The sequence below is a fragment of the Aphelocoma coerulescens genome, chromosome 2 (genome assembly GCF_041296385.1).
Source record: "Aphelocoma coerulescens isolate FSJ_1873_10779 chromosome 2, UR_Acoe_1.0, whole genome shotgun sequence".
In the NCBI taxonomy this organism is placed as follows: domain Eukaryota; kingdom Metazoa; phylum Chordata; class Aves; order Passeriformes; family Corvidae; genus Aphelocoma; species Aphelocoma coerulescens.
In genome coordinates, this window is record NC_091015.1 from 148,943,581 (window position 1) to 148,956,587 (window position 13,007).

Below are 13,007 nucleotides of genomic sequence, written 5' to 3' on the forward strand. Positions count from 1 at the left end.
AAGCCAAATTCTCACCTTCTCATCCATAGATGGATATCAGAGTTTCTTTCAACTGGATATCAGAGTTTCTTTCACCAACCCAATCACCTGAAAATTCAGATGGATTTAAAAAAAGCAAAGAAAAAGAAATGTTTCCAGTTTTAATATCATATTTTAATTTTTTTAAATAGTTCAATTAATATCTAACATTTCTTAATAAAAGTCCCAGTTTTATTTATTTTAATTATGCAATATAATTTCTCTGGTTGCAGTGGTACATAAACTGTTTGACACTGCAACAAGTAGGAGCCAGGTGATCAAGATTTTATTCCTAATGGTCTAATAAAAGGAAAGGCATATTTTCTCAGTGAGCAGTTTGCTCATCTTAGAAATACCACTATGTGAAACAATGGGAGGCTTACTAATGTAGAACATTGTGAGAATGGAATATTATTATATCAGCCAAAGTATGTACAACAAAAGAAGTTGAATGACTCAGTCAGAAAAACAACATGGTGACAGTAATTTTACTTTAAGATGAGCAAATTGGCTCCATTCTGTGAACACCTACCACTCATTATTTCAAATGGATCACATTCTAATTTGATACATTTAATGTCAATTCTTTTGATTCCAAAAAACATTTTCCAAAAAGCCTAAGATGTCCCTGCTTGTACTTAGCTTTAGATGTCATTGGAGTAAAAACATCACGTCATTGCAGATCCTTTTGAGGCAGAGGATGCAGAATGATTATAAGAAAGTATATTGCATAGGCACATTTCCAAGATTGTGCTCATTAAATTCGTCACTAGGATAATTTGTTACTCAGAGTTGAATGAGGTGAAAATAAAAATTTTAATTAAAATATATCAGATATTTCAAGCTAATAAAAAGGTAAAGCTATAAGAGAAAAATCTATTAACAGGTGCAAGAATTATATAGAGGACAATATTATAGCTTGATTCTTAAACCATACTTCTCTGCAAGAAAATCATATGTAGAGCTTATTTTTACCAGTCAACATAAATATTAAAAAGAAAAAAATTACATAGAAGAAAAGAAAACAGAAGCTTGCACAAGATCTACACAATTTTAATACAAATTAATGGAAACACTTCACCACACTTAAGAATTTAAAAGATTACTCCCTCATCAATATTTAAATGATGTTACACAAGGCAAAGACTGCCGTTCACTACGACAAAGCAATTTTAACCAAAGGGTGAATACTCTCATTCCCTTTACCTACCAATATTTTCTTGTTCCTAACTTTCAAGTTAGTTTGTTGTTATAGCTATCAAAATTTGAAAAAAGGATCTTACTTTGTTTTGATCTGATCCCCAAACACGTTATTGATAGGTAATGAAAACATGAATGAGAGGAACCACTGTGTGATTCAGAAAGTTTGGGTTTGTGACCTCGGTACCAAGATTGAGAAATTGAGATGCTAATTCAAACCTTCCTAGAATCCTTTCAACAAGGTGTGTGGATTAGCTGGTCACTCTTGTTTGCTAGAGGGAAGGTTTTATCACAGTAAGAAATAGTTGGCCTTTTTTGACTGTGAGTGACAGTATCTTAGGGATCACCTTGTCCTTCTCTGTGACAGGAACTGAATTCGGAGACTAAACAAGCAAAGAAGTGTTATAAATTTGTTTCCTGCTTACAAATTCAAACACTAGGTTCAATTCAGCAGTGTAAATGGGTAGTTTACATGCATTTTGGGTTTTTTCTCTCCTTTTATTTCCTTTTTTTTTTTTTTTTTGAGCGATGTGTGTGAGAAAGTCATTTATTTTAACCCAATTTAGGAAAATGTGAGTTAATTCTGCAGCAAAGCTTCAGATTCATAGTTGACTCATCTAGGAACATCATTTTCCTATACAAGGAAGGAAATAGTACTGTGAGTCTCTAGGAGGAATTACATCCAGTCCAGTATTAATAAAATCAAGGTCATTACAGGATTAAATTAAGTAAGTGGTTTTTAAGTTTTTCTTGGCATGACTATGTTGGACAGCAGTCTTTTCATCACTATTTCTCTGGCATGTAGGTCTGTCCAGAAACACACTCAAAGAATAGATACAAATGAAACAGCCTGGGCAGAGATTTTTAATAGTTTATGCTAATCAAGCCATGGATGTTTTATAAGTATATTCCCATAATATATCCAGTAAATTTTACGGGAAATGTAATATTTATGTCGCTTAAATTATTTTAGCTACAATAAGAGAAAAAAGTAGCAAAACTGCATGTGCTGGTTTTGGCTGGGGTAGAGCTAATTTTCTTCATAGTAGTTGGTATGGGTTATGTTTTGAATTTGTGTTGGAAAGTGTTGATAATTCCGGGGTGTTATCATTATTGCTGAGCGTTTCCTGCTTCTCACCCGTCCCCACTGGCAAGGAGGCTGAGAGGGGACACATTTGGGACAGCTGACCCCAGCTGACCAAAGGGATATCCCACACCATATGGTGTCATGCTCAGCATATAAAGCTGGGGAAGAAGCAAGAAGGGTGGGGAGATGTTCTCACTGATGCCATTTGTTTTCCCAAGGCACCCTTAGGGAGGAGCCCTGCTTTCCTGAGGATGGCTGAGCACCTGCCTGCCCACAGGGAATGGTGAATGAATTCCACCGTTTTACTTCACCTGTTAAATTGTCCTTATCTCAACCCATGAGTTTTCTCACTTTTGCTCCTCTGATTCTTCACCAGGGAGAGGAGAGAAATTGAGCAAGCAAATGTGTAATGCGGCTTAGTTAACAGCTGGGGTTAAACCACAACACTGGGAAGCTACTTATCAACAAATACAAAAAGCTTGTATATAGGATTGTCATATTTAAAGATGTCTAACTTATTCTTCAGAATTTATATTAGTCAGATTTCTTGGAAGTAAAATAAATAAATAAATGATTTCATAACTGTACAATCCTGGACCTATAAAGGAAAAGGTCTGGTGAACACACAATTACATTATTTTATTGGTGGCCTTAAGACAGGAATAAGAATCTAAAGTGAGTTTCCATACTCATAAAGCTTATTTCATGAACTCCACAGTGCAGTCCATGTGACAGCAAATTTAAGAACAGGAATCTGATCCTTCAGCTAGGCAACCATGTTGGGTGTACAGCTGGCAAGCATGGCAGAAAATAGGTCTGAATTACAGACTGCTTGTACAGAGGTTGAATAATAAGACTTAAGGCTCAAAATATCTTCAAAATACCTGGATAGACACTTCTTTCAGGCAGCTGAAAGAAGCATGGATGCTGCTGATACCCAGACGTATTTCTCTGAGAAATCCCTATACTCCTTAAATGGCATACGGAGTATACAATTTATATGCCACATGAAATACTAATATTTTGGAGAAAATCTAAACCATTACCGCTCTGTTACTGACATATTTCATTTCAAGCAGCATTTGCTTTTTCTTTCTGATCCACATATTTTCACCTTCATTTATGCCAGGTTTTGAAACTGCATTAGATTACCTAGCAGTTCCCAGAGAGGGTTTTCTGTTAGAACTGCAGGTTAAATGAAAATGGGGTCTTTCTATTAAAGTGTTTTCACAAACGAAGGAGACAAAATAAATCTCACTGCACAAATAAATAAATAAATAAATATAAAACCTATCCTGTAAAAGATAATAAATAAAATCTCTGTTATATTACACAGAAAACTGCCTAGAGAAATTCCATTGCAAGTGTTTAACATGAAGAACATACAGAATAAGCATTTTATTAGAACATTTCTACAATACTTGAATGAAAAAATAAGTGGGCCACCTTTGTTTTCCGCATTCACAATTTTAAAGAAGGGATTTTTTCCCCTTGTGTCTTAGCCTTGAGGTAGTAATAAATATTTTGGATTACTTCAGAAAAAGTCAGACTTACAGTGGCTTTTATTAAGTTTGTCATATCCTCTTAGTCTAAATTTTGTCTCTCAATAATTCTATATTTTGTATTTTTCATTAGTCTTTTTTCTTTTCGACCACACAGGCTGTCCTAGTATTAATGGAAACTTCATGTGCTTGAGAGCTGGGTTGCATGTGCTGCGCAGGAGTCTTCACAATCTTTTGCAGCCTGAAGGAGTCATCATTTCTGTTAAGTTCTCTAAGTCATCAAGACTGTATTATTTGTTCTCCAAATCAATGAAAATCCTCTTCAGATTGTGTTCTAAATACAGAGCTAAAATTTCCACAATTGTAATTCACTTAAGAACTAGACTTCCGAGGATGTCCTTCAGGACACACGTTTTTAGGAGAAAAACTGTCTGAAGAGCAAACAATTAATTTGCTAACTTCCAGAGGCAAAGCTGCTTATTATCTGAAGAAATAGACACAATAAAAGTGGAAGAGTTTGGCCTACTCCTTTGGATAAAAATCTAATGCTATTGAGTATTTTATTTTCACAGATATGTTGACCGCAAGTACATTAAGAAAACAGGTAAGTGATACTGCACACATTAAACTGCTATAAGCAGTGGCTTAGATCTAAGCCAAAACTGATTATGACAGTAGCTCTATGATGAGATTCCTTTGTTGATAGGACAGTTTGCACTGCACTGGCTATCATAATTTCAGGAATGAATGTAAAAAATTTTTCTGCCTCTAAAATTGTCTTTCACTTGCATAATTACTGACCTTTAAAATCAATCTCTTTTATTCTAATACAGAAGTGTTATCGAAAACCTGGGCCACCAGGAGTATCTGTGTAGACTAAATGGGAGTGGTAATTGGAGAGTGATTGCACAGCTGCTGAATAGGGCTCCTTGTTTCTTTGAAATGGAAATACAATGTAGGATGCCAATTACATTACAATTACAAAGAGAGGACAAGTGATAATCCTAGCATTTGGCTGTTAGTGTTCATTTGAAAGACTCCCTTTTCCCACTGGAGATTGTAATATGCTTCAGTGTGCATAGGAATATATTCTGTGGGTGACAAATAACTGAAGCAGTGTGAGGATTTCTAGCACAGCTACCTTTACCTTTCTACATGCACACACATACACACACACATTTACAGACCTTCGAGAAAACAGGTAGGAAATCAATTTGCTGGAATAGATGCATCTAAATGACATCTGGATCACTGCTTTTCACCAACTCATCTTATTTCTACCAGTGTAAAATAGCTGAATTACTAATGAGAAATAATCTGCAAAGACCAGTGTCTATATATACACCTCTATGCAACACAACAGACATAGGGCTAAGATATATGTTGTTGCCTACATTTAAAACAGGCATAATACCTGAGCAATTTGGTTTGGGTGTCTTCTACCACATACAGACCTTCTGAAAGCAAGTTCATGAACTATTTATGAGTATATAGCAGTTATTTACACAGTAGAAAGGCAAGACTAAAATGATATAAGGCTAAGCATCAATTTCTTCAAGACCCCAACAAAGGCATTTGAGGAATGATTGTTGATGACTGATAGCTGAGAAGTCAGCAGGGAAGTGTTGGCTTCCATCACTCATTGGAAATTGCTTATCTTGAAAACCTGAGCTAACCTTCTGACTCTGCTTTTTTTCCGTCCTCATGATTTTATACCTTTCCTTCACTCTGCTTTTTCCTGAGTTTCTGGCTTACTAATACTAGCTCAATAAGCACTTGTGTCCTTTTATTTCCTTCACAGGTCTTTAACCTATGAATTCACTAGCAGCTCAAGAATATTTTCTTCTTCTGAAATGCTGGGTTAAAGTCACCAAACTGAGCTTCATCAAAGTGGGTCTTGCTCCTGGACAGCTGAACCCTGGGTTGTGTCTTGGTTTAAAAGACAGGTGTCTGCTAAGGAAGGCAGAAGCCTCCCTTGGAATGGCAGATGTAACCCCCTTCCCTCCGAGTTATTATAATTTTGAAATCAAGGGGGCTTTTAGGCAAAGATGTGGGAAATAGTAATAACAGTTCTTTCCTATTATATATATAACCAGTCAAACAAACAACAGTAACTATGGCAGTAACAGCAAACAATCCCAAACCCAGTCCCAGCCTTCTCGGCTGTCGGGCCCTTTCCCCTCGGGTGCAGTTCCGCTCGCAGCCGGCAGGGGCGCTGGCGGCTCCCGGTGAGCAGGGCAGGTGCGATGGTTCCCCCGCGGCTGCAGGGGGCGCTCCGGAGCGAGCTCGGGGAGCACGCGGCACTGGTGCCCTGGGATCCCGGGGAGGGATGGGACAAAGGCTTCACAAACCCCTGGGCAGCCGATCCTGGTGTCCGGCCGGACCCTCGGGAACAGCAGGCTGGAGCAGCAGGGAAGAGCAAAAATCCCGGATGGCAGATGCGATGTATCCAAATGGGGAACCCCCCGGAGGTCTGGGCAAGCACGGCTACAAGGTAGTGAAGGCTCAAAGCAGCAGCGGGGCAGGGCGGCCACAGCCCGGCTCTGAGCAGGGCAGGGAAAGTGGGCTGGGGATCCGGTGTTGTTTCCAGCAGAAAGAAAAGCGGCCGTAGGAAAAAACCAGCTTCCTCTTTCTCTGGACTCGAGACCCAACTGCCCCCACACCCAGATGAAACAAAAGAGTAGCGAGGCGCACCCCACCCTTAATGGGTAGCTCTTTGTTTTCCTTAAGTACCCAGCGATTAGCAACAGTATGGGGGGAAAATTCCTTTAATAGAAAAAAAAACTTGAACCCTTAAAACCCCAATAGTTGTCAGCTGCAAAAGGGAGCAGCCAGGCTCTGGTCAGTGCCCATGTTTGTTCTGGTGCTGATGTGAGTTAACAGCTTCAGGGAACTTACACTGCTGAAAGTTATTAACACAAATACTGCATATATGCCTATGCACTCTGTTATAGAGATAAGATTTTTGGAGGTTACTGGGTGGGTACTTGTCTGTTAACCCACTGCTTCTGTGATGCCATGTTCCCGCTCCTCCTCTCCCCTGGCCTTAGCCTTGGCCAGTCCCTCAGGCTCTCCCTATTGGTTCCTGTACCCCAACCCCACCCAGGGACCGCCCCATAGCCCCTGACAAAACCCCCCCACACCCAGACCGTGGGGTCTCTCTGCCTGTGGGGATTGCAGGGACAAGATGTGATTAAAGCCCTCTCAAGCCTTCATTAGAGACCCTTCTCACCTCCTGTGCCATCACTGGTTGTAACACTGAGAGCTGCCGGAGCAAGATTGCGGGGCCGTCCGAAATGGACTACGGGAGGGTGACCAGGATCACACTGCCCTGAGCATCCCCGCTGAGCTCTCAGGAAGCTACAGCCTGCAAAGCTAAATCTAGCTCTACAACAGGTACTTTTTTATATCTACCATATTTCAGCTGTAGAGAAAACTAAAAATCTACCCACTGCAGTAAACAGTAATATGATCAATGTCTACCTGCAGAAATGAAGATGTTGTATGAATCCCATGAATCTGTTAGCCCATTAGAAGCAGGTGTCTTCTGTAATAGTGAACAAGGTAGACAGAAAGTTCACATGCAGTACAGAGCTTACATCTGTATTGGATGTATTGATTCTATGTGTAAACAATGGGTTGCATGGTGCACTTGTTTTTCATTTCCTCACTGCAGCAAAGGTTACCTTGAAGTTATCAGACAAACAGGAAACAAAAGTGTGCTGGTTCAATGAATCACTTAAAGAATATAAATACATTCTTTAAAAAGTACAGAAATGTCCAGGAAAAAGACTTACTGGTGTAAGTGAGACAGCACCAGCTGCATCAGAGCCCTGTAGCTGGAAACTAACATTTGGATCAGCATAATTTATAAAGAAAAAAGTGACTTGAACATTAGACAGATTTTCTGGTTCTGTAAGCAGGGATGTAGAGCAATACTGAAATGTATGTGCATTAGTTTGTCCTGGAATACTATATTATGCACAGGAAGAGATTCTGAAATCAGGGTTACTATAATTACAGAATGTTTGTCTCACATAGTGTACACTGTACTTTGTATCAGTTCTTCCACTGCTACTAAACTCAACTAGAATTTCTGGAGAATGGATTTCTGAAGGTGAGGCATTGGCTGCCATTGAGGGTTTATTTCTTTGGGCTCACTTCTATGGAAATAATTTGCCCAAACAGACTCAAGGTATAGTTTGGGATTCAAATATTTTGCCTTCTTAAAACTGAACAGAACAGAAATGTTAAAGTATCATAATTCGAGAGAATTCTACAGAGGGGGGACAGCTCTGCAGAGCTCTATGGCCCCACTGCCCAGGGGCACCCATGACAACAGCACACAGGTGAGAACGGCCAAGCACAAATCAAGTATTCACAAGCAATCTTGCATGAGCAGATGCAGTATTTGAGAGACAAGTATTTAGGAGCTCACAAGGATCTATGCCCCCAGTGCCTGAGAGACCCAATGCAACTGTTGGAGACAGGAAGACGAAACAGCTGAGACACTCAGGGGTACCTACATGCATTCCTGCAGCACATGGCACTGTTGGAAGGCTGCTTTCTGCTAAGCTGTCAGCACTGCAGAAAGAACAGTAGGAAAGTAAAAGAGGTTTTCAAGACAGATAGGAAGTTTATTTGGAGACTGGATAATTTACTTAACAATACCATTCCATTTTACCAAAGGAGCAACAAGATGCAGTTGCTGGAAGTTGAAGTAAAGCAAACCCAGGTTAGAAACGTGATTATCAATTGACAGAACTTCTCCAGCAACACAGTCATTCATCTGATGTATGAAAGCTTGAAATAGCATTTAGATTCACTCCACCTACAATCTCAATAACTGAAGTGCCTATTTCAGGAGTTTTATAGTAAGTACAGAGGAATAATCATCTTCAAGAGACTACTGAAATTTTAGAAAGCCTGAACCACTGAAATTTTTTCTTAATTTATCACAAATTCCTAAATTGGGAACTTCAGATTTTTAAAATTCGGTGAGACACATCAGGGTTTCACTCTCTCAAGTTAACATGCACAAGCAGCTGAATACAGTAAAGAATAAATTAAATTAAAACAAGGGTGAAATCAAGAAGTAAATGAGTGTTGCATCAAATGAGTATGAAGAAAAATCAGACAAAAAGAGAGAACAAATAAATTTTTAGAAAGCAAACAGATATCACCACCTCGTAAAAAACCTGTCTCAGGGAAAATTATACTGGTGATTGCTCTTGAGAATCTGGACTCCGGAGTGGAAAGCTATTCAATGGGTACAATACATGGATACAGTTCAATGGCTACAAAATATAGGCAAATAGGTAACCTGAAATGCATAATTTAATAAAAACCAGTAGAAACTATTACTTTTCTGCAGATATGTGAAAACCAATTTTTGCTATCTTTGCACTAATGACCTATAAGAAGCCAATTGATTTCAATGTGAGTGAGTAATAATGGGAGTAAATGACTACTCATTTTAAATGAGCCTGTCAAAATAGGATCCTGAGCAAGTTAAAAGATCAGATAAATGAGAGAACCCAGGATCTGTGGCATCAAGTACATCCTGGGGACCAAGACATGTTAAAGAAAATGGAATGCAAGAAATGAAAATAGTCTTGCAAAACTGATGCTGAACTTCTACACAATAACAAAGTTGATAGATATTAAGGTAGAAGCAAAATGGAAGTAGGATTTATTTAGAGTGCATTCAGAGTTGTTCTGCACATCAGTCTCTTTAGCACAAATTTAAAAACCCAAACCCAGCAATTTCTCCAGCATTGATATTCTGTCACTGAAAAGGTAGTCTGTCAAAAGCAAAATGAAACTCAGTTCTCACCAATTGTAGGAGGGAGAGGGAATTAAGCAGACAACCAAATCAAATGGATATGACAATGAATTAAGATATCAGAAACTTAAAAAAATATAAAAAAATACACATACTGCATTGCATAGCCAGAAGAAAAATATAGAAGGGATATCACAAGTTTACAGTGCTAGAACATAGAAAAATTCTTCCAAGAGAGATAAAGCATGTTGTAAACCCCTGGTCATTTCACTTATGTAAGTCCATGAAAATAAGCAGTTTTCAAAAGGTATTGGTCTAGCTGTGGAGGTGACAATAATGGTGGATGGAAATGATGAGTCACAGATTTGTGTATTTCATCATTTCATCTCCAGTTTTAAAGACGGACTCATCTTACCTGAAAAGTTATTAAGGGTTTTTGAACTACTAATCATATAAATATTTGCACAACTGTGAAGAGGATACCATGAGCGTAAATTCAAATACAAAACGGATAAAACCACCTGGTGTATAATCAATATTTCTATCAGTGTAGTTACCTTAGTAAAATTTGCTGCATGTGATGGGTTGACCCTGACAGGATGCCAAATGCCCACCAAAGCCACCCTATCACTCCTCAACTTGATAGAAGACATAGATAAAAAAAGGCTTTTGGGTTGAGATAAGGACAGGGAGAGTTCATTCAGCAGTTACCATCATGAGCGAAACAGACTTGACTTGGGGAAAAAAAACGGAGTAGGATAATGAAGAAAAACCCCAAATCTTACAAACATCTTACCTCCCTCCCTGCCTTCTTCCTGGACCTAACTTTATTCCTGATTTTCTCTACAACCTCCTCCTTCCCACTTGTGCAGGGGGATGCAGAGTGGGTGCTACAGTCAGGTCATCATGCGTTGTTTCTCCTGCTCCTTTCCCCTCAGGGAGAGGACTCCTCACACATACAAAAAACATTGAATGCTATGAGAATAAAATTTAGTTGTAGAGGAGAGCAAAGAAAATTTTACACTGTCTAAATATTGCAGTGTTAATATGCGTATTCTCTCTGAGCACACTCTCATTAATGCATGAAAAAATACAACAAATATACACATTATAGTAAATGTTTACTTCTGGCATAGTAGTACCAAGGTGCCATGTCTGAAGTGTCCTAAATGCTCATTAAACAAAAGATAGGTTTCCACAGACTCAGTCATGACTTAACTTTCCAGTGTGGAGTCCCTCTCACAGGAGACAGTCCCCCACAAACTTCTCCAGTGTGAGTCCTTCCCACAGGTTACAGTTCTGCTGCTGGTCCAGTGTGGGTCCCTTCCACGGGGTGCAGTTCTTCAGGAACAGACTGCTGCAGTGTGGGTCCCTCATGGGATTACAAGTCCTGCCAGCAAACCTGCTCCAGTGTGGGCTCCTCTTTTTAAAGGTCCACAGACCTTGCCAGAAGCCTGCTGCAGCTTAATCTTCTGATGGGATGGCAACCTCCCTTGGGTATCCATCTGCTCCACTGTGGACCTCCATGGGCTGCACGGACAGGGGGTCAGCGGTCAGCCTGCTTCATCATTGTCTTCACCACAGGGTACAGGGAATCTTGGCTCCGGCACCTGGAGCACCTCTTCCCCCTACCTCTTCACTGACCTTGGTATCTGCAGAGCTGTTTCTCTCACATTGTCTCACTCCTCTCTGGTTGCAGTTGCACAGGTGGGTTTTTTCAGCTTTTTTAAGTACGGTACTCCAGAGACACTACCGCCGTTGATGATGGACTTAGCCTTGGCCAGTGGCACATCTGTCTTGGAGCTGGCTGGCACTGGAGCGCCAAGACATGTTGGACATGGGGGAAGCATCTAGCATCTTGTCTCAGAAGCCAGCCCTGTAATGCTCAACTACCAAAACCTTGCCTCACAAACACTGTACAAGAAGGAAGAACTCGATACTACATACCCTCAATAGTTACACTCGAGAGATTGTGCAGCTTTAGCTGATACCATATTGCAGAGCATTTTGCACTGTATGTACACACTACTGCAAAGTATTCAGTGGTAGCCTGAACTGCCCACATGACTGACTTTTTCTCCCCATTTGTTCTCACAGCAGTTTTACAGGCTGTTACATAGTCAGATTCTCCGTCTCATACCAAGTAAGAAATAATTAGGCTTGCATAACCATAAAGACAAATTTTGAATTGTCATGGCAAACCTGCCCAATCTCAGGCAGTGTTCTTACAAGGTGTTCACTTGTGATGCACATCTGCAGATTCAGGGAACTGCCTCTACAGCCACATGAGATGTTTGATTGTATGCTGTGGCTCCTTTACTGCTACCTATACTGACCTAGAAAACACCTGGGATTAAGCTCTGAATTTGGGGAAAACTTCATAATCCTGATCTGTGACTGTCTCAGTTTCTCACACTGCCAGTAGGATGCAGAGTACTGGTAGTCACAGTGCACTTCCCTAATGCACTGTAAGACTCATAATGAAATTTTGTATCAATTTATACTGAATGCAAAAATATTGACCTTTTGGAAAACCCATTCTAAAAAGTTCTCCTGGTTTTACGATGTCACTAATAACATACATGAGAGTCTAACTCCTAGAAACTGTTCCCTGTGATTTCTTCTTTGTCCTGGTGTAGTTTGCTTAAGAAGTGGATTGTCCTTTCCCTGACTTGTACTTAATATCGGTTTGCTCAGATCCCTGCAAATCTGCCACTGCTATTGTGTATCAGTCACTTGAAATGCCTCCAATTTCTCCATAGATGGTGGGTTTTCATACGCCAGCAAAACTTCAAATAGGGTTTTTTCTAAACTGCAGCTTCCAAAAGATGCTGTGTCATGCAAAAAATGTTGAACTCTGTATTGATAAGAATAAAATTTAGTTGTAGAGAGCAAAGAAAAATTTACACTGCCTAAATATTGCAGTGTTAATATGTATATTCTCTCTGGGTACATTCTCATTAATGCATGAAAAAATGCAACAATATACACATTATAGTAAATGTTTACTTCTGGCATAGTAGTACCAAGGTGCCATGTCTGAAGTGTCCACAGACCCAGTCATGAATTAACTTCCCAGACAAGCATGCTTGTAACCATGGAAAGGAATGTCACTATGTCTTAAAACCCTACAAATGATTCAAAGGCCAAGACCCTTCTTAGCTGAGCTTGAACTCATACATGGGGTTGATGCCTTAGGTTTTAACTTTCATATTTTTCAAATCCTGTACTGCCTAATGTGTAACTCTGAAGTTCCTTGTAGCCTGTTAACTTCTGCTCTCTCATGCTAGGTAGACATAACAAAGCCTCTCCGGGCCTGCTCTCCAAGGACACTCAGATCATCCTAGGCCCAAAAAGTATAAACCAAAAGCCTCTAAAGGGAGGGGCAAGCTTGGGGAAATTACATCATTAACTG

General features: G+C 39.7%; 1 long non-coding RNA gene across 1 annotated transcript; it reads left to right on the plus strand.

The window, feature by feature from the left end:
* Nucleotides 1-7,025: 7,025 nt before the first annotated feature.
* LOC138105987 (uncharacterized) lies at nucleotides 7,026-11,618 on the plus strand. Its single transcript, XR_011148848.1, has 3 exons — nucleotides 7,026-7,203; nucleotides 11,025-11,177; nucleotides 11,292-11,618. It is a non-coding gene; the product is annotated as an uncharacterized lncRNA (long non-coding RNA).
* The last annotated feature ends 1,389 nt before the right edge of the window (nucleotides 11,619-13,007 follow it).